We start from the raw sequence: 26,974 nt of genomic DNA on the forward strand, positions 1-26,974 counted from the left end.
AGCGAGGCTGGCTGGGCGGGAAGCCGGGAGAGGCTTTTATCGCGGCGCGGGTGGCGGCCCGAGCTGCCTGCCAGGACGGTCTCCCGGTGTTCCAGGCTAACGGTCTCGCTTGTCCGCCGCCTGAGCGACCCCGCCCTGAGGCCGTCCCCGCCTGCCAGGCAGTTTCCGAGCAAATAACATGGAGATTAACTGGCCGCCGGGGCGTCTCTCTGTCCAGCCTGCCCGTGCTCGCCCACCCGCACCTCTCTCAGGCTGGCTCAGCATCCCCGCAGCCCCTCCAGCGCACGCAATCACGCCCTGGCGCCCGGGCCCTCGTGTCTCGGCTGGGAGGGCGCCTCCGGGAGCGGCCCCGCGTGGTGACTGGGCGCAAGGGCGCGCGTGCGCTGACCGGCGGCCACGGGCTGGGGGAGGTGGGTGGGGCCGGCCAGGGCCGGCCCTGGCTGGGTGCTAGTACCTCCTGGCCCAGGGCAGCCGGGGTCATGCCCTTCTCTGTGCTGTAGGTGAGTCTCTGAGGTGCGACCTTTCCCCACAGCGGCCGTGTTTGTGAGAACTGCTCTGCGTGGGAGCGTAACAGTGGAGACCTGATCTCCCGTGTTCCCTCCTGGTTCCAGGAGACCGCTTGGCTGCCCTCTCCCACTTCTGATGGGTGTATCCCTCAGGGTCTGAATCCCACGGGATTTGCAGACAGGTACAGGTCTAGGGAATCCCACATAGGATGTTCGTGGATTCTCAGGCTAGGGTGGCATTCTGACCAGTGTTCTCTAGAATGAAAGCTCCAAGAACCGAGAGGATGGGAAGAAAGCAGAATGTGAAACACACTCCAAGGTGCTTCACAAAAGTAAGAAGTTGAATGGTTTTATAAAGAGAAATAATTTTCCTTTAAAGTACTGCTTTTAGAAAATATCCAGAGAACTCACCTAGAAGGATCAGAATGAAAACAAAAACAATATTACACACACACCCTTTTTTATTCTTGCTTTGCTCTGGGGGAGGGGCGGCTCAAATGTAGCATCTCTAGGGACAGTTGGTGATTCTGGTTCTGTGCTCTACTTGGTACATATGAAAATTTAGATATTAGGTGTGCTAACCTTAATATACGATATGAGCTAGGTGGCTGCCCCTCTCATTTTGGTTCTTAGATTCTTTAGAAATAAAATGAAGATTTTAGAACTGCATAGTATATTGGAGTCTATTCCAGCAGCATTTTTGGATATTGTGTGGAAAATTTGCTTGAAGGATTTGGCATGGTTAAGTCACATGCTTACTTGATAATTTCATGGTCCTCTGCCAGTTTAACTTGCAAGAGTCAAGGAATGGATAGAACTGGTTTTCTAATAAGATAGCATCAGTTTAAGAACAAAGAACATCTTTGCTACTTTATGAAAGGTAGCATACATACGGGTATATTTAATACCACTCCTAAACCACTTAAGATTTCTTTCAGCAAAGTTCCTTGTGAGCACAATTATAATGCACTATATTTTTCCTTTGATTTTAATTTTAAAATGGGAAATTTGTCCCTGACAAAATTAACTGATTATAATAAAGCCATATTTAAGTATATGGAAAACTTTTAACTATCCAAAACCCTAAAAGACAATTTTCTTTCAATAAATATTAGCATATTTAAATATTAAAATTAACTTAGAGCTCATTTAAAACTTAACAGAGTTGAAAACAAACAGAGAATGTAATTCAGACATTGTGGAAGTGTCTGTCACTTATTTAAATTTTTGAGTTTCTATTCCCACTACAGACATTTTAAAGGTCTACCAGCCTAACTTTTCATTAATCTAAAACTTGCCAAGTTCTCTCTCCCTCCAATGACTGAACTTGATGACTTCTTTCCAGATACATTTGCCCAAGATTTGGGTTTTCTTTTTAAATAACACTGGAATAGCAGAACATGTCCCTTTTCACTAAAGACGTTTTCAAGTCTTCCTGTGTCTACTGGTTAAGCTGAGTTTGTTAATTGGTGACTGCTTCTTTGAGTTTAATAGTTCAAGAATTAAGGCAGTAATTGCCCCAAATCCCCACATATAAGACCACATGAAAATTATGGTGTGGATGTGATGTTTGTGAGAGATGTGGGTGTTTACTTCAGGCAGTGAGCAGAGGGAGAAGTCGGTTACATGGAGTCCACAAATTGGAAGAGTTTGATAGTGTTTCTTTTTGGAATACATTTATCATTAACTGAATTCTTTAGGTAATAGATAATTCAATGTAAATAATCTCTCTGTGTTTTTTGTTATAGGGAACAGTATCTTAATTATTTATCAAGCAGGAGTTTTTCATCTGAAAACTAACCTTTAGACATGACATATGCTTTCAAATTAAAGACAGTATTTTGTGACTTCACAGTGCTTAAAATATGGATTTGGGATTTCTGATGCAACCACTTAGTATTTTAAGACGCTGAAGCTTCTATTTAGTATTAGTTTGATGAATTCCCCCTATTTACATTGTCAGTGTTGAAGAACTGTGGCTGCTCTCCATACCGAAAGTGGCTTCAATGCTACTGGCAGACCTCCACGGATATTTTACAGTCCTTTCTGACTTCATGTAAAATGAGTGACTGACTACCTGTTATTGAAGAACAGTTTGAACTTCCCTGATAATCTTAGGTTTGTGGTGATGGAGACCAGATCCAAATGGCAGGAAGACGAGGGCAGGGCCGCACCTGTCCCCATCTGTCTGCTGAGATCAGTTGCAGCTGGGGAAGAGACAAAGGCACTTTTAAAAGACTCCTCCTATCTTGTTGAAGTGTTGAATGTTTGAGCATACAAATATTTTACAGTGTCAAGATAAATATGTTAATGTATATTCCATAATTGATAATTTCTCAGTTTAATAATTAACAAATATATGGTCTAAGGAATGTCTGGAACTTTAAGAGAAATAGCTGGAAATAACAAATAGCCTTTTACTAATCTTAAAACGGGCTAACAGATTAAATAAATCTGAAAGCATTAATCATCGAGCTGTATAAAATAATAGTCATTGGAGCTTTGAATAAAAAAGACTTAAGACAGCTTTGGTTAAAAAGGAATTCTGAATAAAACTTACATGAGAATTGTGTTTCTTAATCAGCTCAAAAAGCATCAGGCAAAAGTCCCGATGATTAGGTTTTTATAAGATCTAGAGTTTTTAATTTAAAAATATTTTAATGAAACTATGTTCAGTAGTACAGTAGGTATGCTTGCTACTATAGGGTAATAGAATCTGGAAGTAAGCCTGACGCTTATAGTAATGTCAGCTTTGACTCTTTTTGTTATTAACTGCTGAGGCCAAACCTTAAAACCGTTTGCTGATGTAAAAGGATGTAAATTATTTGGCTTTGGCAGTGGTGCCATTATGCCCTTTCATTTCGTGTTGTTGAAATACTGTCTCTCAGCTGCAGATGCTCATTAGGAACATTGCCTTTTGATGTTGGTATGGGTGCCAAATGGTGCCTTCCAGGCAGTTTCAATACATTACAGTTACAGCGCTCTGAGGCCATGTCTACACATGGCCACTAAGTCAACTGGTCTTTAGTTGGGTCGACATACCTTTCCCCTTCCTGCAATATTAAGGTAGCTTCTGAACAATTGAAGATGTAAAGAGGACTGCATTAAAGGCTCTATCTTGCATATGTGTGCTTTTTGAAAAAAAGCTTTTAATGAACCTGTTATGCATTCTTTACTTCCCAAATATGTGTAATGTTTTCTTGAATTCAAAGATAGCATGGCTGATGACCTGTATTTGGCTATTACTATCAATGAATACGTTTTGATTTGTAGCTGCAAACACTGGCAACATCTGGGCTCCCCTTTGTATTTTATGTCATTCCTGAGATAATATGTAAAAAGCCTCTTGCTGCATATTATTCTCTTCTTTTGGTTTCTGATTACCTCATCATTTAGGAATATTCATAGTAATGTCACACTGTTTGAGATTGTGTCACATTAGGTATTCTCTTAAATAGTTGATCAAATGTATTTGTTGAGTGCCAGCTTCTAATCATCAGCTCTGTGGGGGAGTTACAAATGATGAGATGACATAATTTCTTCTGTCAAGGAGCCCTGGGAGTAGTGGAGCATGGAGATTAAGAAGTATACAACCCTGGGATGAAGCCCTAACCATATCCCTTGTCTTGGACAAGTTACTTCCTATCGCCAAGTTTCAGCGTTCTCCTCTGTGAAATGGGAGAATCAGTGATGCCTACTTTGTAGAGTTTATGTGACAGTTTTAGACATCACAAGATTTCAGCCCATGCAATGTTTAATTAATGAGGGAGAAGGATGTATATGGATCCAGAAAATAAAAATAATTGTTTAGACACAGTGTTCTCTTTTTAGAAGGATTTATAAAAGGATATTATGAGGATATGACTTCTTCAATGATTAGAACCAGACCTAAGAAGTTGGTTTCTAAATATATATATAGTATTGTGTTGGTGGTGAATACTTTAGAAGGAAAGTGGTTTCATTATAAGGTTGAAAGCTGTTAGTACAAGGATGCATCAAGGTTGAGTGGATCCCAGAGGGTATGTAATTTTGAGGATTTTCTTTAAGGTAAATGCAAAACTCTCTTGATTTGGCAAAAATTTTAAAAGCACATAACCAGGAGAACACACTGCTAGGTCCTGACCCTCAGTGCTCTGGAAGGGGCCCTTGCAGTTGCTGAGCCTTGAAAGATCTGCCCTGCTTTCATGACTCTGCTTAGGTCTGTATGGACCCACCTGCTTGAGAATATAGGCTGATTGTGCCAGTTTGCTAAACATGGTCTTGGTAACAGCGATTTGTATAGTGCTTTGTGGGATAGAATAATGAATAGAAATCAAGAGTTATTTTTGAAAAAAAGCAGCTATTTGACTTTCGTTTTCCAGAACAGTCTTAAGTGAGATCTGAGGTGCTCTACTGTCACTGCTGATATTTTTGTAAATTACTAACTAGAATAAAATAGAAATTGCTATTATTATTCAAATAAGTCAGACATAAGCGCCCTTCTCTAGGGGCAGGAAGTAGTTTTGCCAACCAAAGGCATAAGATATTAGAGAAGAGACTGAAGATTTTGTTTTAGGTAGCTAAAAGCAGATAAATAGGTTATATAATACCAACAATTATATCTTAATGATCTCTGCGTGGTTTACAGACTATTATATCAGTTAATTTCACATCACTTATTTGGTGAACATTTAGTTGCACTTGCTCTGTACCAGGTACTGGGAGTGAGCTGGTCATTAAGCATACCATGTCCTTGTTTCCATGGTACTGTAGTGGAATACAGCCATTAATCAAGTAAAGCACACACATTCATAATGACATATTTAGTTTAAAACTAAGGAAGGGAAGAGGATACTTTGAAAGTTTGTTAAGGGGAAATCCACCTTTCATTGGGTGGTTGGGGAGAGGAGGAGGAGACATTTAAACAGTTGTCAAATGAGGACAGATGGTATTCTTATTTTAAGTGATTGACTACTCGGTTCAATAAACATTAAATTATGGCAAGCATTCCTGAATTTTTTTTTTTTTTTGGTAGCAGGGATTGAACTCGGGTCCTTGTGCTTGTGCAGCAGGCAGCAAAACCACTGAGCTAAATCCCTGGCTTTCCTGAATTTCTTAACTCAAGAAACTTTGAATAAACCTTCAATGAGCCTTTCTCTTGAGAAGGTCATTTAGCTTCAATAATTCTGCCGGGTTTCAGGTAATATAGTCCAGGAAGATATGTCCCTGTCTCCAGAGACATACTATAGTTACAAATGGAGGCTGGATCACAAGAAAGGAAGCAATTCTTTGTGGGTTTACCTTGAGCTGGGCTTTGGAGATGAGTTTGCTTTTACAAGATGGAGCAGGTAAAAGGGGTGATTCAGGCAGAGCAGATACCCTGAGCAGAATACATCTAGTCAAGTTTGAGGAACAGGGAAGGGGTACTGGAGGAGGAATGGGCAGAGACCAGGAGAAAAAATGCTGTAAGGCTAGATTGTATAGGTCTTGAAGTGGAAACTGAGGCTGGGAAAAGTGAAATGATTTAAACAGGTGGATCTGCGACCATGGTTTACATTAAGAGGCTACATCTAGCATCAGAAAATATGCCAACAAATGGGCTCCTTTCTCTTCTGCACTGACTTGAGTCTGACCAAGTGAGGAGAGAAAATCTTGGGGGAGGAATAATACCCAGATCTTTGGAATCTCAAGTCTGCACTGATGATGCCAATGTTCTGCAGATTATTTCTCTCTGAACCTGCTTCCCATCTGTAAAATGGGGTTCATGACCCCCTGCTCCATGGGTTTTGAACAATTTAAATAAAATCACATGAAGCAGATAAACTGTGGGTACCCAATAGGTGCTTATAAAAAATTCATTTTGTTATAATCTTAGCACTCTGGAAGGCTGAAGCAGGAGGATTGCAATTTCAAGCCCAGCCGGGACAACTTAGCAAGATCTTGTCTCAAAATTAAAAATTAAAAATTAAAAGAAACAGAAAAAGTGCTGAGAATGTAGCTCAGTGTGAAGGTCTTGGGTGGTCTCCTGTACTGGGAAAAAAAGTTCATCTTCAATAGAGATTTATTTGAAATATTTGTTAAGAGGTGCACTGCTACTATGATATCCATATTCTGAACTCTGAGCTAGAGGCTGAGGGAGAAAACAGAAGAAATTTAAAAACACTATAGTTGCCCTGCAGAAGCTTTTGGGTGGTTGGGGAGAAAGCTTCTCCCCAGTAGTTAAGAAATCCTCTGGTTTCCCCCCACCAAAAAAAGAAAAAAAATCATGAAAGATGAATCAGAGTTTAAATAGAGGAGTCAGGCAGCAGGTTTGATAGTTACTTAGGGAGGCAGAAATCACTTTGGTTGGGTTTAATGTCTGAATAAGGCACAGAAGAGCAAGTGCTTGATCTAGACCTGCACAACTTGGGTTACATAGAGTAAGGAGGACCTGTTTCCCCACAGGAGATGGGTTTAGCGGAAGGATTACTGCTGAGAAGCAGTTTAAGGCTGGGTTTGGGGGCAGGTCATATTAAAATCTTTAATGTTAGACATAGGAGAGGGGTGCTGTTAAGGACATTAGGAAATCATGCTTAAAGACGTTTTAAGAGGGTAGTTGGTAATAGCAACTGAACACATGCTAGCAGGCTCTGTGTTTGAGGCTAGCTGTGAGTTAGCAGAAGTAATCGGGCAAGAGATAGAGATCATTGTGTACTTAATGAGCATCTTGGTACTATGTAGCATCCACTGTAGTGGCTGGACAGAATAAAGGGTGAATGAAAGGAGGTTTTTTTTTCTTTTTTTTTTCTGTATGAAATATCAAGTAGATGATGGAGACCTAGAGTAGAGTCTGGGAGAAGGGGAGCCAGTTAAAGCTGGCTTGGTGGCCAGAGAAGTCCTAGGAGAGTACCTTGCTGTAGATAGTAGGAAGACTGCTATGTGAGGAAAGGATACTTATAGGGCTTAGGATTCAAAAGACTTGGGTTAAGATTTGTCTCTGCTTCTAACTAGCTAAGTGAATTTATATATTACTTATCCTCTTTGAACTGTAATATCCTTATTTGAAAAGGAGAACAAGGTAAGAGAACATATGTGAAGTGCATTGCATATGAAAATATTTTACAACTATACATTTATTAATAGACATGTAGCTGAAGAGTTTTATAGAAATCACATTTTGTGTGTATCAGAAGGACTTGTTAGAAACAGAATTGCGATATATTTTATAAAGCAGATAATGTTGGAAAGAGACACTTGTGATGACCATGGATAAGGATAAAATGGGCACAGCTGAGATGTTAGAGATGACAAACAACCAGTGAGGATAGATGGCAGATCCAAAATGGAAGATGAGAGAAAGAGAAAGATTGGTTAAATTGAAACTCAGTGGAGTAAACTAATCCTGATGCTGTCCATATGATGGGGGAAATTAAGAGACATGTTAGGTTGTAGAAAAAGTTTGGACATACTAATATCTTAATTTATAGGTCAGTATTTTCTAAGCTGTGAGTGACAAAATCAATTTAGTTGGATTCTGTATACATTAAAAAAAAAGAAAGGAAGGAAAGGAAAAAGGGAGGGATGAAAGGAAGAAGGCATGGAGTGAAATAGAATGTAATAGAAAAGAGTATTTTTATATAGCAAGGGTAAATATGTTTTGAGAAACTTCTTTGTCTCTCTCTGGTGTGTGTGTGTGTGTGTGTGTGTGTGTGTGTTTGTGTGTGTGATATGTCATCTAGTTATGATGGAGAACATACTATGACTCGTCAGAAAAGTTTGACAGCTACTGTCACAGAAGGAAGAATATAGGACTGGAGAGAGGATGGAGCAATCTGTAGTAGAGTGAGTACTTAAGGGCATGGACAGTTTTGAGCGAGGGAAGAAGTGACAGGAAAAACACTTATTTAGCAGCCAAGCAGTCTGTTAGCTGCCTGCAAGTATAAATACAAACAAACAAAAAAAGAAAACAAAATTCTGACTGTGAAATATTAAACTTAGGAAACAAATGATAGCTGGGAAGCCCAGATAGCATCTAGAACAAAAGATGACCTAAGACTTCATTGGCATTATAAAGACTGCCTGGGAACAAGGGGTGGCTGGAGAAATCATGCCAATGGAAGTCAGAGCTGGAGGAGATCTTAAAGGAAGGATTTTGCTCTGCAGAAGGTAAGGATGCATGAGGCAGACATGCATGACAGGGGTTGGGAGGTGGCTGGAGAGAGCCCAGCACAGAAGACTAAGGTTCAGAGGTGGTAGCAGTCTGTAGTTTTGTATTCTTTCAATGAAGAAAGAGCATCATAAATTACAGTCAATACTTTATGGATAATTTTTCATACCCAGAAGTATTTATGTTTTAATAATTGTACAGCATCCAGAATAATATGTTGCCTATTAATAGAAAGTAATATTGAACAAATGGAGGAAACCAGAACTTAATGGTATGAATACTGAGGTTAGAAAACTGTAATAATATGAAATGAAAAAAAAAACTGGGAACAAATACTATATGTATGTATAATGCCAGTTTTGTTAAAATCACCTCTTTTACTTTACTCCACAGTCAAGACTGGAAGACAGGAGATTACATTTTATGTTGTCTGAGTTTTTTTTAATAATGAGAACATATTACTTTATATTCAGTTGTAAAACAGACAGTGCAGTAAAAAAGAGGATAGCAGTATTTCTGTGGGCAAGAGTATAAGAAAGGTGAACATCAGGTGGACACTGGATTTGTTTCCGAGGAGCACAGTCACTGGAGAGTGATTTCAATTGAGCAATGAAATTCAGGTCCTTTGGAGGAAAAGGCCAAGGAAGAGCTGATGTCCATGATAGTTTATAAAACAGATGGAAAGGATGCTCCATGGGGTGAAGACTTTAGCTGAGGGCCATTCAGGCAGAGCCAGTGAGGGGAAAAGTGATGAAAACCTTTGCAAAGGATGACAGTACAAATTCATGTGTTAGGAAATTAACAAAGTTAAAGGCTTTTTCTCTCCAGTGACTATGTTTATGATGTGGGAAGGTAATTTTTAGATACAGTTTTGTTTCCTTGCATCAGTGCCCATAATATTCATACATGTAAAGAATCTTTCTGATTGTATATAGCAGTCTTTTAATGCTTGTTATGCTTGTTGCAGACTGAATGTATTATTTTTATCAGATCAGCAAAAGTGGAAGGGATTGAGATTGCCTACTTTTTAAAGTGTTCTTTTACTCATATTTCATTTGAGAGTGCCTACTTTGTTTACAGGAGATACCACCAATCACCAGTTAAATTGGAATTGTTCTGTGAGAATTTGATTTATGGTACAACCCAGCAGCCTTAAAGATATGTTATCATGGGCATGAGAAGGTGTAAATCTGATGCAGCCTCTTTGATTTGGGTTGATAATTACCTTTCTTAAGTATTTCCTTTTGGTGTCATGGAGGTAGTGTATAATGTTAGAGTTGTCCCGTAGGCTTTTGGTATTAAACCTGCATTTTTGCACCATGATTCCTCTGCTTTCCATGACCTTGAGCCAGTTACTTAATCTCGCCAGTGCTCAGCTTATTTATCTGTGAAATAAGGATAATAATACCTACCTAATAGGGTTATTATAAGGACAAAGTGAGGTAATTTATACTACTGTGTGGAACATAGTGAGCTCAGTAATTTTTCCTACTTTCTTTTTGCTAAGGTTCACAATGAAAGGATATACAGTTAGTGCTGGATTTAAGTATTGATTATAATTAAAATCATATTTTCCTCATTTATTATTCATTTTTGGAGAGTTCAAGATCATCACGGGTTACGATTGAGTTAGAAATGCTATGATGGAAGTGTGGGAACTTCCGGTTGGTGTGAGTTCTTTTCGGTGGGCGTACTCGTTTCTCGGGTAAAACATGGCTAAAAGTTTACTGAGAAAGTGGAAAAGAAAAATGCCCGCTGAAAAGAGAAAAAAGAATGCCCCAAAGGAGCTCAGCAGACTTAAAAATATTCTCAAAGTAGACTGCGATGTTTTGTTTAATGAAAGATTTTCAGGAGATAGAAACTGTGGTGGTACCTAAACAATGCCAAGAGAAAATGGAGTGTGTGGCGAATGATGACGAAAAAGATGACATGAAGATGGAGATTGAGATAAAGAGAAACAAAAAGACTCTTCTAGACCAGAATGGACAGTACCCAGTATGGATGAACCAGAGGCAGAGAGAAAGGCTGAAGACAAAACGAGACAGAAGAAAGGGGAAAAGCAAAGCAAAGGCAGCAAAAGCAGCAAAAGGTTTGGCCTGGTAGACTCTGAAAAACAGAAATGTCACGTGGTAGAAATGCCATGTGGGACAAATGTTTGATTAGAAAGTACACACTGATTTCAGATCCCACTAAATGAAAACTCTTTCTGTTCATATTTTAACTTGGCCTTTTTTCATTTCAAACTCAAAATAATTTGTTTTGGGAAATTGAATAAAGTATTTTCTTTTGAAAAAATAAGAAATGCTATGATAATTGTTTAGCTGTTTTACCTCTTGTGAAAGCAAAGTCTAGTGAATGTTGATTTTTGAGAATTTTTTTTTTTTTTTTTTGTACTGGGGATCAAACTCCGGTCCTTGTGCTTGTGAGGCAGGCGGCGGAACCACTGAGCTAGATCCCCGGCCCGAGAATTTTTTAAAAAGTAGAATTTTACAAATCAAATTGTTCTTTATAGATTTATACTTTCTATTTGCAAAGGGTTAATATAAAACTTGTCCATTTTCCACAAAGGTGGAACTATAAAATTTAGGTTATTTAAAGAAGGGTGGCTGCTAAAGATCATATTGGAGACATTTCATTGATCTAGAAGTCATTTGTCTGGCAAGCTTAATTCTTTAGTGGAACATAAAAGATGAAAGAGTTAGGGAAAGAAGCCTCTGAACAGCCAAAATAGGCATCTCAGAGTCCATGCATTTAATTATATGCACTTGACCCACAGGGAAGCCTTTAGATTGTTGTTTGGAATCCATTCATTTTTAATTTCCTGGCTTCTACGACAGTTATAAAGGCTCTTTGATTTGGATTAGAATCAAGGAAATATGGCAGCAAGGAATAAGTATACTACAAGTAAGAAGATGCAGTTACTTGGATAAAGGATGGAAAAATTATGAAAAGCAGACTTAGAATGCAAAGAAACCATTTTCAGTCTTAGCCATTTAGTATTTGGTTAAAAAAAACAAAACAAAAAAACAACCCTCTATCCATCACAAAATGCCAAGGGAATGACTATAAGAGAATGAAATATAGATAATAGGTGCTCACAATTAAAGCTCATTTGGAAGAACCAATGATAGCCCATTTCAAGGAGCAGACAGAAGTTACCTGGCTTCAATTTTTGAGCATGTGTTTTTCATGTTTAGCCATGTGTTATGTACTAATGAGGTATAACTTCAAGGAGTTTCCATATGGCTAGAAAGATAAAGCAAACATATATCTAGGTACTGTTGTCTTCACCAATTACAAGTTGGAATGAAAGAAGTAATAGCATTTGTGCTACTCATCTGAAAAATTTACTTGATACATTCTAATCCACAAGGATTTAGGACAAATGATATTTTACATTTCATTCTCCTAGAATGATCTTGTTATATACAGTTCCTCAGCTTGGTGTAATTTCCACAGTTATGTATTTATCATTAAGTTAAAGTGGACCAGCCAGTTTTTCTCTTCTTTACTAAATTATAGTAAGTATATCTTAAGATTAAAAATTCTAACTGCTCAAATAATTGGAGTTACTTGCCTTGCCATTCCTGGCTTTATTAAATTAATTTTTATTATTTTAGCAAAGCAGTTTCTACATTCCTTGAAAACATATTAAAGTTCTTAATAAAAAACATTAGTCCCCTCCTCTAATCCTCTTTCTTTTCTTTCCCAGCTCTTAATTTTCACTGCCCTGAAGCAACCACTTTCTACTCATTTAACTATTTGTGTACTTTTAGCTCCATATTTACACTTTATTCACTTTTCAATTTAAAGTATTGTTTATTGTCTCTATCCTATGGCGTCTTAGCCTTCTTAAACATTGCTCTTTCCCTTATGCTTCCTCTATATCACCTGTCCTGATATAACCACTTTGGGTTAGAACATATTTAAATTTACATTTAAAGTTTACATAGACCATGTAAATTTTTTTCACAGCTTAACCCTAATCAGTTCTATGATTTTACTCTTATGTAACTTTCTTTCATTGAGTTTGTAATGGCCTAAGTTTCCTTTATTTTTCTACGTACCTATCATGGATTATCTTCAAGTTCTCAGGTAGAAGTATAAATCTCCTCTCAGTATATTAAAACATGATCGTTTCCTTATCTGTCCTGGGGGCATATATCCCAGAATTTAGCCATCTTCTCCAATGCAAACTGTTGGTTTTCTAGACTTGCTAAAGTTATGTTATATTTGGTTGTTACATAGTTCTCTGGATTGGAAATTATTTTTCCTAAGAATTTTGAACATGGTGCTCTGTTTCTAGCTTTCAGTGTTACAGTTGTGAGGTCCAGTGCCATGCCAATTCCTGATATTTTGTATGGCATTTTTGTTTATTTCTCAGTTGGAAGATTTTAAGATCTTGTCTTTGTCTACAACATTCTGAGATTTCTCAGTGATATGCTTTCATTTACTGGGGCAGGTTCTCAGTGGGCGATTTTAGTCTAGAAATTTATATCCTTCAGGGCTGAGAAATGTTTCTGTATTATTTATTTAATATTTTCTACATTGTTTCCTCTTGATCTTTTTGGAATTCTTATTCAGAAATTGGAATGATCATTTGATTTTTCTTTATTCCTTTCTCCTTACTTTCTGAGACGTTTTCTTCCTTTTTCCAATTTTTCTGTTGTATTTTCTATTTTGATAACAGTTTTTTTATTTTCTAAGAGCTCTTTGTGTTGTCTGAATGTCCCTTTGTAGCTTCCTCTTTATTTCTTGTTGGAATATCTTTTATATTACTGAGAATTTTAGAAACTCTACCTTGCCTCTTGTATTGTCTATTTTTCCTCTTGAGTTCCTCTTTATTGCTTTAGTATCTCCTTTCATGTTTTGTATTGTTTCATTTCATTCCTCAAACTCTAATGCTCCTTGGCTGCCCATCAGAATTCATGAGAGAGGTTCTGAGAAGCTGTGGGAAGCCCTGTGTGGGTGGACTTTACTCTGTAGGGTGATTATGCCGAAGCCTGGGCTGTTGGGTGGGTAATGTCTACATCTAGTCATTAGTCCCTACATTTTTGGGGGGATGGTCAGTTTAAGAGAGGCCAGCATTTTGCAGCCTGTAGAAGGTAAGCCTGACTCTTTATTTTTCTCTGAGTGAGAGAAATGGATTGGGGGTATTTTTCAGTAGTAGGACTTCCACTTATTCCCCTTATTTTCAGTAAGCAACACCTAATTTCTACAGTCACTGTTATTCTTTATGGTTCAACTTCTCCAGTTAAAAAAAAAATCTAGTCTTCTGTTTGGGTAAAGGATGGTGGTAGGAGAGTGTTGTAGTCAGCAGGATTTGGGGAGGGAATACATTAAATACAGGACACATAACTTATAAGGTTATTTTATGATAATTACCCAAAAATTTAAATGCAAAAGAGTGCAAGAGATTAACCACACACTAGAAGCCCAAAGGATTCAACTGAGGGCCTAGATCCCAGAAGTTTTCCACACAAGTCCAGTTGAAGGCCTAGAGTCCAAGGCAGTGCCCTCCTTGAGTACAGCCAGTGGCCTAGAGCCTATGGCAATGTCTCATGCTTGTGCATATTCAGGATCTGCCCCTGGAAAGCCTTAAGGCCAGTGGTGGAAGCCAGAAAAATCTATGCTGGTGAGATGAAGAATTTTTGCCACCAAGCTGAGGGATCCATGTTGGAGCCAGGAAGTGATGCTCATGGTGAAGATCAGAGCTCCCCTGACAAAAACAGCAGCCATTCCTACCAATAGCGAGGCCCTGAGCTCCTCTTCCGATGAGAACATCCTAGTTTGCATCAGGAAAACCATCTGCAGCGAGCTTCTCCTAGCAAATCAACAGGCCGAGATCTTCCCTTCCAGTTCTCTTTTTATGGCTATAGGTAACAATCTTCAGGTGGATCCTCTACGCCCAGACCATGCTGATTCATTTTAGCTGGGTGTTACAAGCTGACCATTAGTCAGTCCACCACAGAGAGATACCTGGCTGGTACCCTCTGGTAGCTTACAGTTTGTGTGCTCCTGCGTGTGTGTGTGTGTGTGTGTGTGTGTGTGTGTGTGTAACTGTGAGGTTGAAGCTAGTGGTAAGGCAGCATGTGTTAGCTTTAATTTTGGAGCAGACTGAAAAACTATGGATGGCCTATCTCTTTGAGGGTTCATAATTGCTACAAGACAAAGCAGACATATGAAATCTTTTGACTCATATATTTTAGCGTGGAATTGTTGAGATTGAAAAAAGAGTTCTGAAAGGAAAAGGTAAATGCTCTAGAGGTACATCAAAGGCAAAGACCTAAAAAGAGGAATGTCAAGGCAACTTCAAGGGATTGACAGTTCAAAGAGTTAAGACCAGTCAAAGATTTTTGAAGGACCTTTTCCAAACTTAAGAGTTCTCAAAAGATTCCAGGGTGGGCAGAGATGCCACATATCTTAGATTTAAAAACATGAGTGGACAGTGACACTGTGAACCAGTAGAGCAGTTTCATGAATACCTTTGTAAATGGCCCTGTCCCACATTTGTTGGGAAGTAGAATGTTTACTAGAAATATTCACTTAATCCAGTATTTAAGAACTAACACTTGTGCCAAGGAGTTGGAGGTAAAAGGTGAATATATTCTGTAGTTTTGTGAACAATTCTAGACCACATTCTAAACTGTTTTTGGTTACATTTGTAATATTTACTCCTGTGGAATGACACCCAAGGAAATCTTGAAAAGATAACTAAGAGTTATTTATTCCTTTCTCAGATATTTCCTTTTGTTTATATTGCTTAAATTTTCTCATGACATATTTAAAATTAATTTTTTTTTTTTGGTACCAGGGATCAAACTTGGGTCCTTGTGCTTGTGAGGCAGGCGGTGGAACCACTGAGCTAAATCCCTGGCCCCTAAAATTTATACTGTTCATCAAAGAAAATCAGCTGTCTTAATGAAGCCAAAAAAGAGACATTATGTGATGTTCTTTGCAGATAAGAGATTGAAAGTAAGTCAGTTAAGTACCCTAGATTACATTTTGAGGTCATTTTGAGCTAAATTGGCTTTGGAATCAGAATTTAAATTACTAGTCAGACTCAATTAACATAACTGGACATGAAGGCAGTTCATTCTCTTTCCTTCCATCTCATAAAAAGAATATTTTTATTGTTTGTACTTCTTCACAGGCAAATTAGATTCTAAGCATTGCTTTTTAAAAGATACATTTCACACAGTAATTGACTTAGATGATTAGGAGCAGTTTTGTATCTAAATAATAAATTTGCAGAATCACTTATTATTTGATTTTTCTAGAGATGCTGAAAGAGTAAGTCCTTTTGAAGTCACTGGGAGATAAATCAATACATTACATTGACCAATAGTTTTGCTGCCCTGTGCAATAAAAGAGTATAACTATCACAAACAAATCTTGGACAGTTAAATGAGTTTATCTAACCATAAAAATAGTATAGTTGGAGATATTTTAAGAAAATATAAATTGTACATATATGTAGTTTTACAATTTAGGTATGCATTTCTAAGCACTAAACTGTGATAAATGGGTTTATAATTGCATACTTTTAAAATTTTCTCAACGTGAGATTCAAAATGATGACTTCACTGTTAATTTAGTTTTCACTTTCATCTTTTTTATTTTTTATAAACTAGCAAATTGGTACTTTTTATTGCTAACTTTATTAATTAAGAAATTAATTTCTTAAATTAGAAATAGAAAAGTACAAAGAAAATTTAAACCTACAATGAAGTTAGTACTGTAGATTGTGTATCTGATGCTCTCTGGAGAATACAAGTGTTTAAATGACTTACACTACTTGGACATTAGAACTTCAGTGGGCAAAGAAAATATCTTGAATGCTTCCCTGATTTTCTTGAAATGATGCTAATATCCATCCTAGAGCAATCCTAATGCTATGCATATATTGGCCAATAAGAGTCACATGTCCTGGAATTTGGAGCTATTGGAAAAAGATGGGTTTGATACTGGCCATAATTGGGCATATGGGCTATTAATTAAAAATAAATAAAAATAATTGGTGTTGACCAAAATACATTTAAAAAATATTTTGACTGAATTGAATTTGAAGTAATTCTCATTCATAGCTTGTATCTTAAAACCACATCTATAGAGACCTTAAGAAAAGAAAGTATAAGTTAGATTTTATGATAGGTTTACATTTCTTTCAAAGCTTTGGTAGACATCATCCAGAATAAAATTAAATGCAATTAGAAATGATCTTTAAATGTGCATATGTATGTAATCTGTTGTATGAAGGTTCTATTTTCTTTGTAGCATTATTTTATTGAACAAATTTGTAATTAATTTTCTATTAAAACAGACATTGCAAAAAAACCCCAGAAATTACATTTAAAAGTCATTAGTTTTATAGAAGTACATATAAGTTAGATGGATTTCTACTAAAATATAACTTCTTAGACTTAATTTGGAATTTATACTAAATCATAAAAATCACAACTTTTCCAAAGGTTTATGCCAGACAGATCATTTGCTATTTAAAAATGAAGTGCAATTTCTTGAAAAGAATGTATTACTATTGTTCCATACCAACTGAATTTCCTAGATTTAGGAATGAAATTGATACATTGGAATCAATAGTTGACCATATATTTAAATATGATACAAAAGGATTAAAAAATTAAATTATCATTGTTTACAAAATATTGGCAAATTAGAGCTAAAGTGCTTGGTGTTATTGTATAATCTACTGTTTAAAAATAAACAGTGGAAATAATTGTAGAAACCTCTGGGTTTAGAAAAGCTTGTTGGTGGTTCTTCACATCCTACTAAAAAAGCAGGCTGTCTTTGCATATTAATCACTTTGTGAAAAGAAGCTAGCCTTATTTGCATTGTGCATGCACTAAGAAGTCCAATAGTATGCCTGAGAAAAAAATGGGGGGATTGTAATTGTTGTTCTCAAAAGGGTTTTTATTCCATTCAAGTGGAAAAGCTGAATGCTGGAGAATTAGTGCAGTGTTTTGTGTAAGAAGAGTCCCTTTTGGCCACTCACTGCATTTTATGTGGTGTGGTCTCAATGTGTAAGGATTCTGAGTCTTGGGGTGAAGAGGAAAGTGACTCATCTTTCTATGATGCAGTCTGTGTTTTTGTAGATCTCTGTAACACCTTTGTAAGCATTTTTGCTTTGTTATCCATCCCCAAAGAGATGGAAACTCTGGCAATATATGCAATATTAGAACTCTCAGGAGAAGAATCAAACATGGACCAAAATTTCTGAGTCTAAGTAGCTTGTGTTGGGGGGAGTGTAAGCATGAGGAATACACAATGCAAAAGTAAGTAAAATATGGATAAGTAGTTTTTAAAAAATATATGATTTAGTTATGCATTGCAGATATAATTTGCTCCCAAATTGATTTTAAATGATGTATTTGAAATTTCTTAATAATGATGGAATCTTTTTCACTACATTGTGTTTTAAGACTCATTGGTTGAATGTAAACATTGTGAACAAACAGCAGAAATGTTCTTAATGTTACTGAGGCTTTCTTTTAATAAGATCTCAGAAGATGAGACACTTTTAACATGTTTCTCTCCCCTGGTAAAGCACACCTCATAAAACCTTGTCCTGGTCTGCTGGTTCTAGCTATTCTAAAGGGCAGAAGCCATATTAGTACAGTTTTCAGAAGCTTGGCATGTTTATTAGTTATTTTGCAGGTCTGTTACTTGAAAGTGTTTCAACATACTTTACCTGTTTTAAACATCATTTCAAGCGTCCTGCACAGAATATGGCATTTCCAATTAGATTCAAGTTTTATAAGGGGGCAAATGTGCTATTATCTGTGTACAAATATTTTGACAAAATGATTGACAAGACTGCCCATTGTTCTCAATGATTCTGTTAAATACTAGAAAGTAGTTAACTGAGTTTAAAAGGTTGCACACAGGTTTTGCCAAAAGCCACTTGGCTTAGGTATATTTGACTATTAGTGAATTTGCTTGCTATTGCCCTCTTTAATGTTGCACAGATTTTGTTATTTGACAGTTGAACACAGGTCCCTGGATGATGCCATTTCTATTTTATTTGAATTGCTTCTTGTTATAGTCATCTTTGTGGAAATTGTGTTTAACTTGGGTTTTGGTATTCTGTAGACCTTTAGTGTGTGTTTGCATTACTGTTCTGAATAGGAGCTAGCAAGAAGTAGTTTGCAAAAGTAGACTAGTAGACTAGTAGAACAGCAACAACAGAAGCAGCAAAATTTCTGCCATCAAAAAAGGTTATAATAGGTTTCATAATAAACTCTTTCAAAATAAATACATAACTGAGATGCTTCTTCACAATTTTGTTATAGACATGGCAAAAAGTTACAACAAAGTTACCTATAAGCTAATTAGCTTTTATCCTTGATTGATAAGTCAGAGAAGCAGCCATTCTATAAAATAAAAGTAGAGCTCTTATCAGGCTAGAGCAGAACAGTGGGCTTTGTAAGGTGGGAACAAGGAAACAAGAAGAGGGGAAAAAAAGGCTTATTGGATAATATCAGATTTGTTCAAGTTACTTTTTTTGGTAAAGGTTAAAGTAGAGGTGACTTTCTTATTACCCTGACTCAGGTAGACTAGAATGTTCTGTTTTAAGAAAAACTAGTTTGTTTTGGAACAATCTGCTTTTTGTAAAGTTTCAAGTTGACCTTATGGGATTTTGTATGAGTGACTCCATTTTGGTTTGATTTGGTCTGTGGGGGCCTAGTGCAGAAGATCAGTCCAGAATGATGGCCTTCCATAATTTTTGTTTAACAGACATACATAACTTTTAGAATTTATAGTTAATAATTTTCATTTGAAATTTATTATACAAATGTGGAATGGGGCTGGGGGTGTGTAGAGAATATGTACCCTAGGTTCAATTCCCGGTAACCTCCTTTCTTCAAACATATATGCGCAATGCATTACACATTTTTAGGATTGTATAAACTTCAGAAATAAGAAACATTATATGCCAAGGAAAACAACTGATATTTAAAAAGTGATCATTTCCAAACTCAAAAAAAATTACAATATACAACACCTCTTCATGACAAAAACACTTACCAAACCAGGAGTTAGAAGGACTTCCTTGGCCAGATAAAGGACATGTATGAAAAATCCAAAGCTAACATATTAAATAGCCAGTAATTGCAGAGGGACCAGTGATGCTTCCTCTTTAGCCAAAACGGGACTGGAAATCAAAGCCACTGTGAGATACCACTTCACACTTTTTCAAGATGGCAATAATGAAAAGACATACTAAAAAGCATTAACAATGATTTAGAGAATTTGGAATCCTTGTATACTGCTTGTGGGGAAAAATGGTATAGCCCCTGTAGAAAAGTCTGGTAGTTTTTAAACAAAGTTACCATATCAACGGGCAATTCTGCTCTTCTAAGAGAGGTAAAAACACATATCTGTGTAACAACTTGAGCACTAATGTTCTTACAGCATTGCTAATAATAAAAAATGGAAACAACCTGAATGTCCATCAGCCAATGAATGGACAAAAAATGTGGCATAGTCATACAATGGAATATTATTTGAAAATATAAAGGAATGAAATAATGATATGTACGATAATATACATGAGCCTTGATTCTGCTTTTTGGTCATGTAAAATCCTTAATTGCATTAGGTATTTATTTACTTGTAGCCATGAAGTTTTATTTCAACCCTTGTACTTATTAATAGTCCATTGTTCTTATTAACTTTTAGATTGTGTGTATTACACCCTTAAGAGGATAGTTAAAATAATTTTATTTGGATACTCTTGAAAAATCTGTTGAAGATGAGCATGATAGGATTTCCTCTGAGCACAAAGAAGAACATGGAGCACCTGAAAACACTTGTCTTCTATGAAAGAGAAGATGTTTATGTCTTTTGACTGGGCTAAATTTCTCATCGATCAAGCTATGACTCAGGACAGCGAAATAGAAGAGTCACACCTTACCAGAGTTCAGATCTTAAGTGTCCCTCCAAATCCCATGTGTTAAAGGCTTAGACATCAGCGTGGCAATGATGAGAAATTGTAGAACCTTTAAGAGATGGGGCCTGGTAGGTGGTCTTTGGGTCACTGGGGCGGCAGGCCTTTAAAGGGAACTGTGGGACTCTGGCCCCTTTTCTTTGCCTTTCACTTCTTAGCCCATGAGGTGATTGGTTTTACTTTGCCACATGTTCCTCTCATAATGTATCATCCCCCCCACCACAATCCAAAAGGAATGGGTCTGTCTGTGGACTGAAACTGGCAAAATTCTGAGCCCAAGTAAGCTTTTTCTACTTATAAGTTGACTATCTCAGGTATTACAATAATCAAAAGCTAACACCCCTCTCAGATACCTGGTAACTACCCTAGAACTATGGTACTGTTATTTTGCGTTACTGTGAAGATCTTCTTCTCACTGCTGCCATTTTTATAGTTTAAATTTATCAGTCATTCTTTATGTAAAGAGGAAGAGGGATTGATACGTTTCCCAGGATTTTATAATTTTTTATTCATAAATTGGAGAAAAAAATGTTTCATTTGTTTTTGGTCCTATTCATCATGAATCTGTACAGAAGCTATATGGTTGCATTTTATTAGGCTAACTGAATTTAAGATATTTTTCTTCTGAGGTCTTAAGTAAAATATTACTTAGATATTTCTGTGGTGATTGATTTGAAAATGGCTAATTCTTAGGTGGTATTTATTGTGTTTGGCAGACACTGTATTGCTTTTATAGAATAGTGGTAAAGAGTCTATGATGGGACAGTTCTTTCACTAAATGAAGATTTTTTTTTTTTTGTACCAGGGATCAAACTTAGTACCTTGAGCTTGCCAGGCAAGCTTCCCTGGCCTTGAAGAATTGTTCACTAGTGGTTTTGTGCTGAATGGAAGGGCTCTAGATCACTTGTGCATTTTACACCAGATTGTTTTTTGAAGAGATATGTTTTCCTCCAACCATTCCCAGAATTATTTGATGAGCCAAGTAGAGGTAGTTAACCCTTCAAATTCCTGAATTCTTCAGGGATTAACTACCTCTGCATTTGAAGGGTCTTAGAAACAAAATTTATCTTATTTAACTTGCTTCTTCACAGCAAAAATTGAAAACATTTCTGATAAGAATTTGTTTTTATAAAATAAGCTATCTCAGACATATAGTTGGAGGTAAAGATCAAAGATTATGTGTATTGTAATGAAATTAGTTGACTTCTATTGGGTGGCTCTTCTGTTTTAGAGTTTTGTTGAAGAAAACACTCCTAGCCTCTTCCAATAAAAAGTAGTAAATAAAAAAAAGAAAAAACATATTTTATATGTTTTTTTTTGTCTTTTTAGACATACTTATTTTATGACACAAGCAGCTCTAAGCCTGTAATGTGATTTTTTTTCCCCTCAAGAGTTTTGTAATTTATTTTGATTGGAAATTTTGATGCATTTTCTATAACATGCTATATGTGGTGGTTCTCTAGAGTTGCACCATAATGGAAATCTTCTTATTGTCTACAGTGCCTCCCAGAATGTCTTTTAAATAAGTTCCCAGTTGACTCAGTTTCATTCCAAGCTCTATATAAATAGCTTCATTCCTTTCGGTGTTTTGTGTGTTTTTATGCCTTTGAGAGGTAATATTTAAAGAAGGAATAGATGCTATTGAGTTAAGTTGTAAGAAAGATTCTAGTGGGCATGTATGTGTACAGATTTAGAGGCAGTAGTAAACAAGAATTCATGGTATGAAAGTTAGACTGGAGGTAGCTTTGCTCATCAGGTGGGAAAGCTGAGAGGTCCTTGGAGACACTAGAGCCTGGGAATGACTTGATGAGAGCATGCTTTGGAAAGTTGGATGTTTTGCCTTCATCATGGAAGGTGGGAGAGATCACAGTCCAGAGTCCCAGTTGGGGAAGGGAGGGGTGAGGTTACTGCAGAGGTTGCAGGAGGTGATGAGGTTGAATCTGAATTCTGATTGTGACAATTAAAGGCAGGCATTATGCAAGATTTCCTACAAAGGTAAGATTGATGAAATTGGTGACTAATTTGGATATGCAGGAGGGAGAAGAATGGAGATGTTTTGTATTTCACTCTAGGGTCAAAGAAAGAATGAATGTCACTAGCAACAGAAGTGGGGAAAGGGAAGAGGGGGAAATTTTTTTCAGGTCATAGTTTGGCTTGGGACAAGGTGACCTTGAGGTATAAGTGGAGTGTCTAGAAAGGAAGGCTTAGTAGATACCTGGAAACAGGTATCTTAAGAGTTTTTATGAGAGATCAGATCAGTCATTAAACACTACATGGTTCTCAGAGGATAAGTCTGATATTTAGAGAGAGCAGCAGAGAGGACCAGGGACAGGGTCTAGCCAAGTATTCATGATCTAGAGATATTTTAATATGTGATGGTTATTAAAAATGGCTAATGAGTCACTTCAGCAAATGACTGTTTTGTGTATTTCCAAGGAATTGAAACTATAGAGCTGCCATTTTTATATCCTACTTTTGCCTTGGATTCATAATCTTCTTTTTATTCATTTATTCTGGTTCTGTTTTAATGAAGAGGTTTGCAGTTCACACTAATTTCTTATTGTAGTTTTTATATTTTAACGCTGGTAGTAAGTAACATGGTAGATGAGGGATTATGTAATACTAATTGATTTTAAATCCTCAAACATTAATGAAATTATATTCCAGGATACTGGGAGAACTTGCAATTAACATTCTTGGAGGCTACAGAAATGATTTTGAGAAATCATGAAATGAACAAGAATTCTGATTTTTTTTTCCAAATGGAAAAAGAGGATAGATTTATCCCTGGGGAGATTGGGGGACTTAATGCCCATCCTAGAAAAGTTTTAAGAATGGGATGCTAAGCAGGTCATATGCGAAGTCAGAGGAGAAAGCCAGGGTCTAATGTAAATTCATTAAGAACAAGTTGTATCAGACTATAATTATTCTTTGCTAGGATTTCTAGACTGAAACTGGAGTGTATACTGCTTTATCATGATAGTCAAATGAAGAAATTAAGATCAGTGCGTTATTTACTTAGAAGGAATACGTTTTTGCATTTTTATTTATGTATTTTTATTTTTAATTTATTTTATTATACATTTATATATTTTTATTGTATGTATTTAAGGTGTGCAATCTACTATTTTAATATACATAATGAAGTAATTAGAATAGTCCAACAAATTTATATCTCCATATCTCATAGGTACCTTTTTTATGGTAAGGGTATCTAAAATTTATAGTCATCATGGTGCACATTAGATTTCTAGACTTACTTATTCATCTTATGTAATTCAAACTTTGTACCTTGTGAGCCTTTTGACTACATCTTACCACTCCCTGCCTCAGTAACTACCATTCCACTCTCTGGTTCCATGTATTAGTTTTTTTAAAGATTCCACATATGAGATCATACATTAATTTTCTTTATGTATTCAGACAGTTTCACTTCTGAAAATGTCCTCCAAATTCATTTCTATTGCCACAAATATCAGTATTTTCTTTTTTAAGGCTCAGTAACATTCCACTGTGTTAGTATACATGTCACAACTTCTTCATCCATTCATCTATTGATGGGCACTTAGGTTATTTCCATGTCTTGGCTATTATGAATACCAGTGCAGTGAATGTAGGAGGTGATGATTTCATTTCATTTTGGTATATACCCACAGGAAGGATTGTTGGGACATGTGGCAGTTCAGATTTTGATTTCTTTAGGTTCCTCCATTCTGTTTTTCACAAAGCTTGCACTAATCTACTCTCCCACCAACAGTGTACAAGGGGTTTCCCCCCCCCCCAACACAGTGATTATCACCTCTTCTCTTTTTGACAAAATCATCCTAAGAGGTGTGATGTGATAGTATTTCCTTAATGATTAGTGAGGTTGATTGAACACTTTGTATACCTCTTGACTATTTTTATGTCTCTTTGGAGAAATGTTTATTTAAGTCCTTTGTTCTTTTTAAATTTTTTTCTTTTGTTATTGAGTTCATCGTTTATTTTGGATATTAACTGCTTGTCAGGTATCTCATCCAAAAATATTTTCTCCCAGTCCATAGGCTTCATTTTGCTTTGCTGATTGTTTTCTGTGGTATGAAGTAGCTTTTTAGTTTGATGGTATACCATTTGTTTATTTTTGCTTTTTGTTGTGGTTTAGATCTACAGTGCCCCACAAAGCACTGGTAGGTGTGTTTCTAAGGTGATTGGATGATGGGTCATTATAGCTGACTTGCTGTTGGGAGGTGGGGTCTGGTTGGAAGAGGTGGGTCACAGGGGGCATGACTTCAGGGGTGTGTGTGTCTCCCTTCCCCCCTCTTCCCTTTACTCTCTACGCTGGGTGCCATGAGGCCAGGAGCTTTCCGCTGCCATACCCTTGCACTGTGCTACTTCTGCCTGGAGCCAGCTGACCATGCAAGGACTGAAACTTCTAAAATGTGAGCAAAAATAACCTCTCCTTCTTTAAGTTGCACTTGTTGGGTATCATGTCCCAGCAATGATGAAAATGACAAAGACATTTTCATGGCCTGGTTCCATGTATTATTTTTTTAAAGATTCCACATATGAAATCATGCATTAATTTTCTTTATGTGTTCGGCCATAATTTTGGTGCCCTATATATAATATATTATATTATAAAATATTATTTATTTATATAAATATTTATATATAATATATTTTAATATATAATATATATTATATATGATCTATATTATAATATATATATATATATTTGGTGTCCTATCTAAAAAAAAATCCAAACAAAAACAAATGAAAAATACATGTGGTCGCGTGGAAGACGCCTAATGAGCCCGCTGCAGACAGGCAGGTCTGCGCATGCCCTACCGAAGTCCCGAGTCAGGCAGAAGACGCCAAATCAGTCCGGGCCCTGCCAACAATCCACTGGACCCCCCACTCCCCTCTCCTCTGTACATCAACCTGGTTCCACACTACAAAGACGCAGAGGACACCAGACCACCAGACCATGGTACTGAGTCGCCCTGCTCCCGGCCCAGAGGTAGGGGCTTCTGAGCCGCTGTCCCACTGCTCCTGGTCCAGAGGAAGGGGCTTCCGGGCCGCCATCCCTCCTGCTGCTCCCAGCCCAGAGGAAAGGGCTTTTGGGCCACCTTCTGTCCAGCCGCTCCTGGCACAGAGGAAGGGGCTTCTGGGCTACCATCCCTCCCACTGCTCCTGGCCCAGAGGTAGGGGCTTCTGAGCCACCATCCCACTGCTCCTGGTCCAGAGGAAGGGGTTTCCCGGCCACCATCCCTCCCGTTGCTCCCAGCCCACAGGAAAGGGCTTTTGGGCCACCATCCCTATCTCTGCTCCCAGCCCCTGTCCCACCTCTCCCAGCTCAGAGGAGGTAATCCATGCAGGCACCAACACCCCCCCACACCCAGTCGAAATGAGAAAACACATAAATAAGTCTCAAAACCAGACTTCCAGATCAACTAGAGCATCCCCAAAAGGAAATGAGATGGAACACTCTGATACTCAACCACCTGGACCCACTGAACTGGCAACAAAAGGGGATCTGGAAAAAATGAAATCAGAAATAATTTCTCAGATAACAGGAGAAATTGTGCCCCTAGTGCAAAACATGATTAATAAATCTAGAGAAGAGCTGAGGAACATGATGGAATCCCAACATAAGAAACAAATGGAATCCATAAAACAGATGCAAATAGATTTCCAGGACATGAAAAACTCCATTGAAAGTCTACACAGCAGAATGAGCCAATGTGAGGACAGAATTTCAGACCAGGAAAAGAAAAACTGCTTAAAACTTATAAAGGAACATGAGAAATCAATCCAGCAGCTGCTAGATGAGGCAAAGAAGAATAACAAGACTGATTGGAGTCAATGAAGAAACAGGAGAGAGTGCAGATGACATAAAAGATCTCTTCAGAGAAATAATGGCAGAAAACTTCCCAAGCAGGGGAAAAGAGCTTGACATACAGGTAAGTGAGGCATATAGGACTCCAAATAGCCTTGATCAAAAAAAAAATCTACACATAGGCATATAATTGTTAAGATTCCAGAAACTCAACAGAAGAACAAAGTTCTACAAGCAGTCAGAGAAAAGAAACAAATCACATACAAGGGAAAGCCCATCAGAATCAGAGCAGACTTCTCAGCACAAACCATCAAGGCAAGAAGAGCTTGGAATGACATATTCCAAGCTCTAAAAGAAAACAACCTCCAACCCAGATTGATGTACCCTGCAAAACTATCTTTCAAAATGGATGGAGAAATAAGATATTTTCATGACAAAGAGCACCTTAGGAACTTTGTGAATAGCAAACCAGCACTCCAAAGAATTTTACACAATAGCCTAGGAAATGACAATAAGGATCACAACCCCAGGAAGCAAAGCAGAATGAACCCATCTGG

At 37.3% G+C, this 26,974-nt stretch overlaps 1 protein-coding gene and 1 pseudogene across 22 annotated transcripts in view; both read left to right on the forward strand.

Annotated features, from left to right (window-relative positions):
* The window catches only part of Ncam1 (neural cell adhesion molecule 1), a 295,258-nt gene that overhangs the window by 1,636 nt on the left and 266,648 nt on the right, over positions 1–26,974 (forward strand). The window lies entirely within an intron of this gene.
* Positions 399–25,190, forward strand: LOC147827923 (protein LLP homolog pseudogene; annotated as a pseudogene). The gene has a single exon (XR_015451662.1). The product of XR_015451662.1 is annotated as a protein LLP homolog pseudogene (transcript).

Source organism: Heterocephalus glaber, unplaced genomic scaffold, assembly GCF_053883595.1.
Source record: "Heterocephalus glaber isolate CG9 unplaced genomic scaffold, H.glaber_assembly_v1.0 deba00001429, whole genome shotgun sequence".
NCBI classification, from domain to species: domain Eukaryota; kingdom Metazoa; phylum Chordata; class Mammalia; order Rodentia; family Bathyergidae; genus Heterocephalus; species Heterocephalus glaber.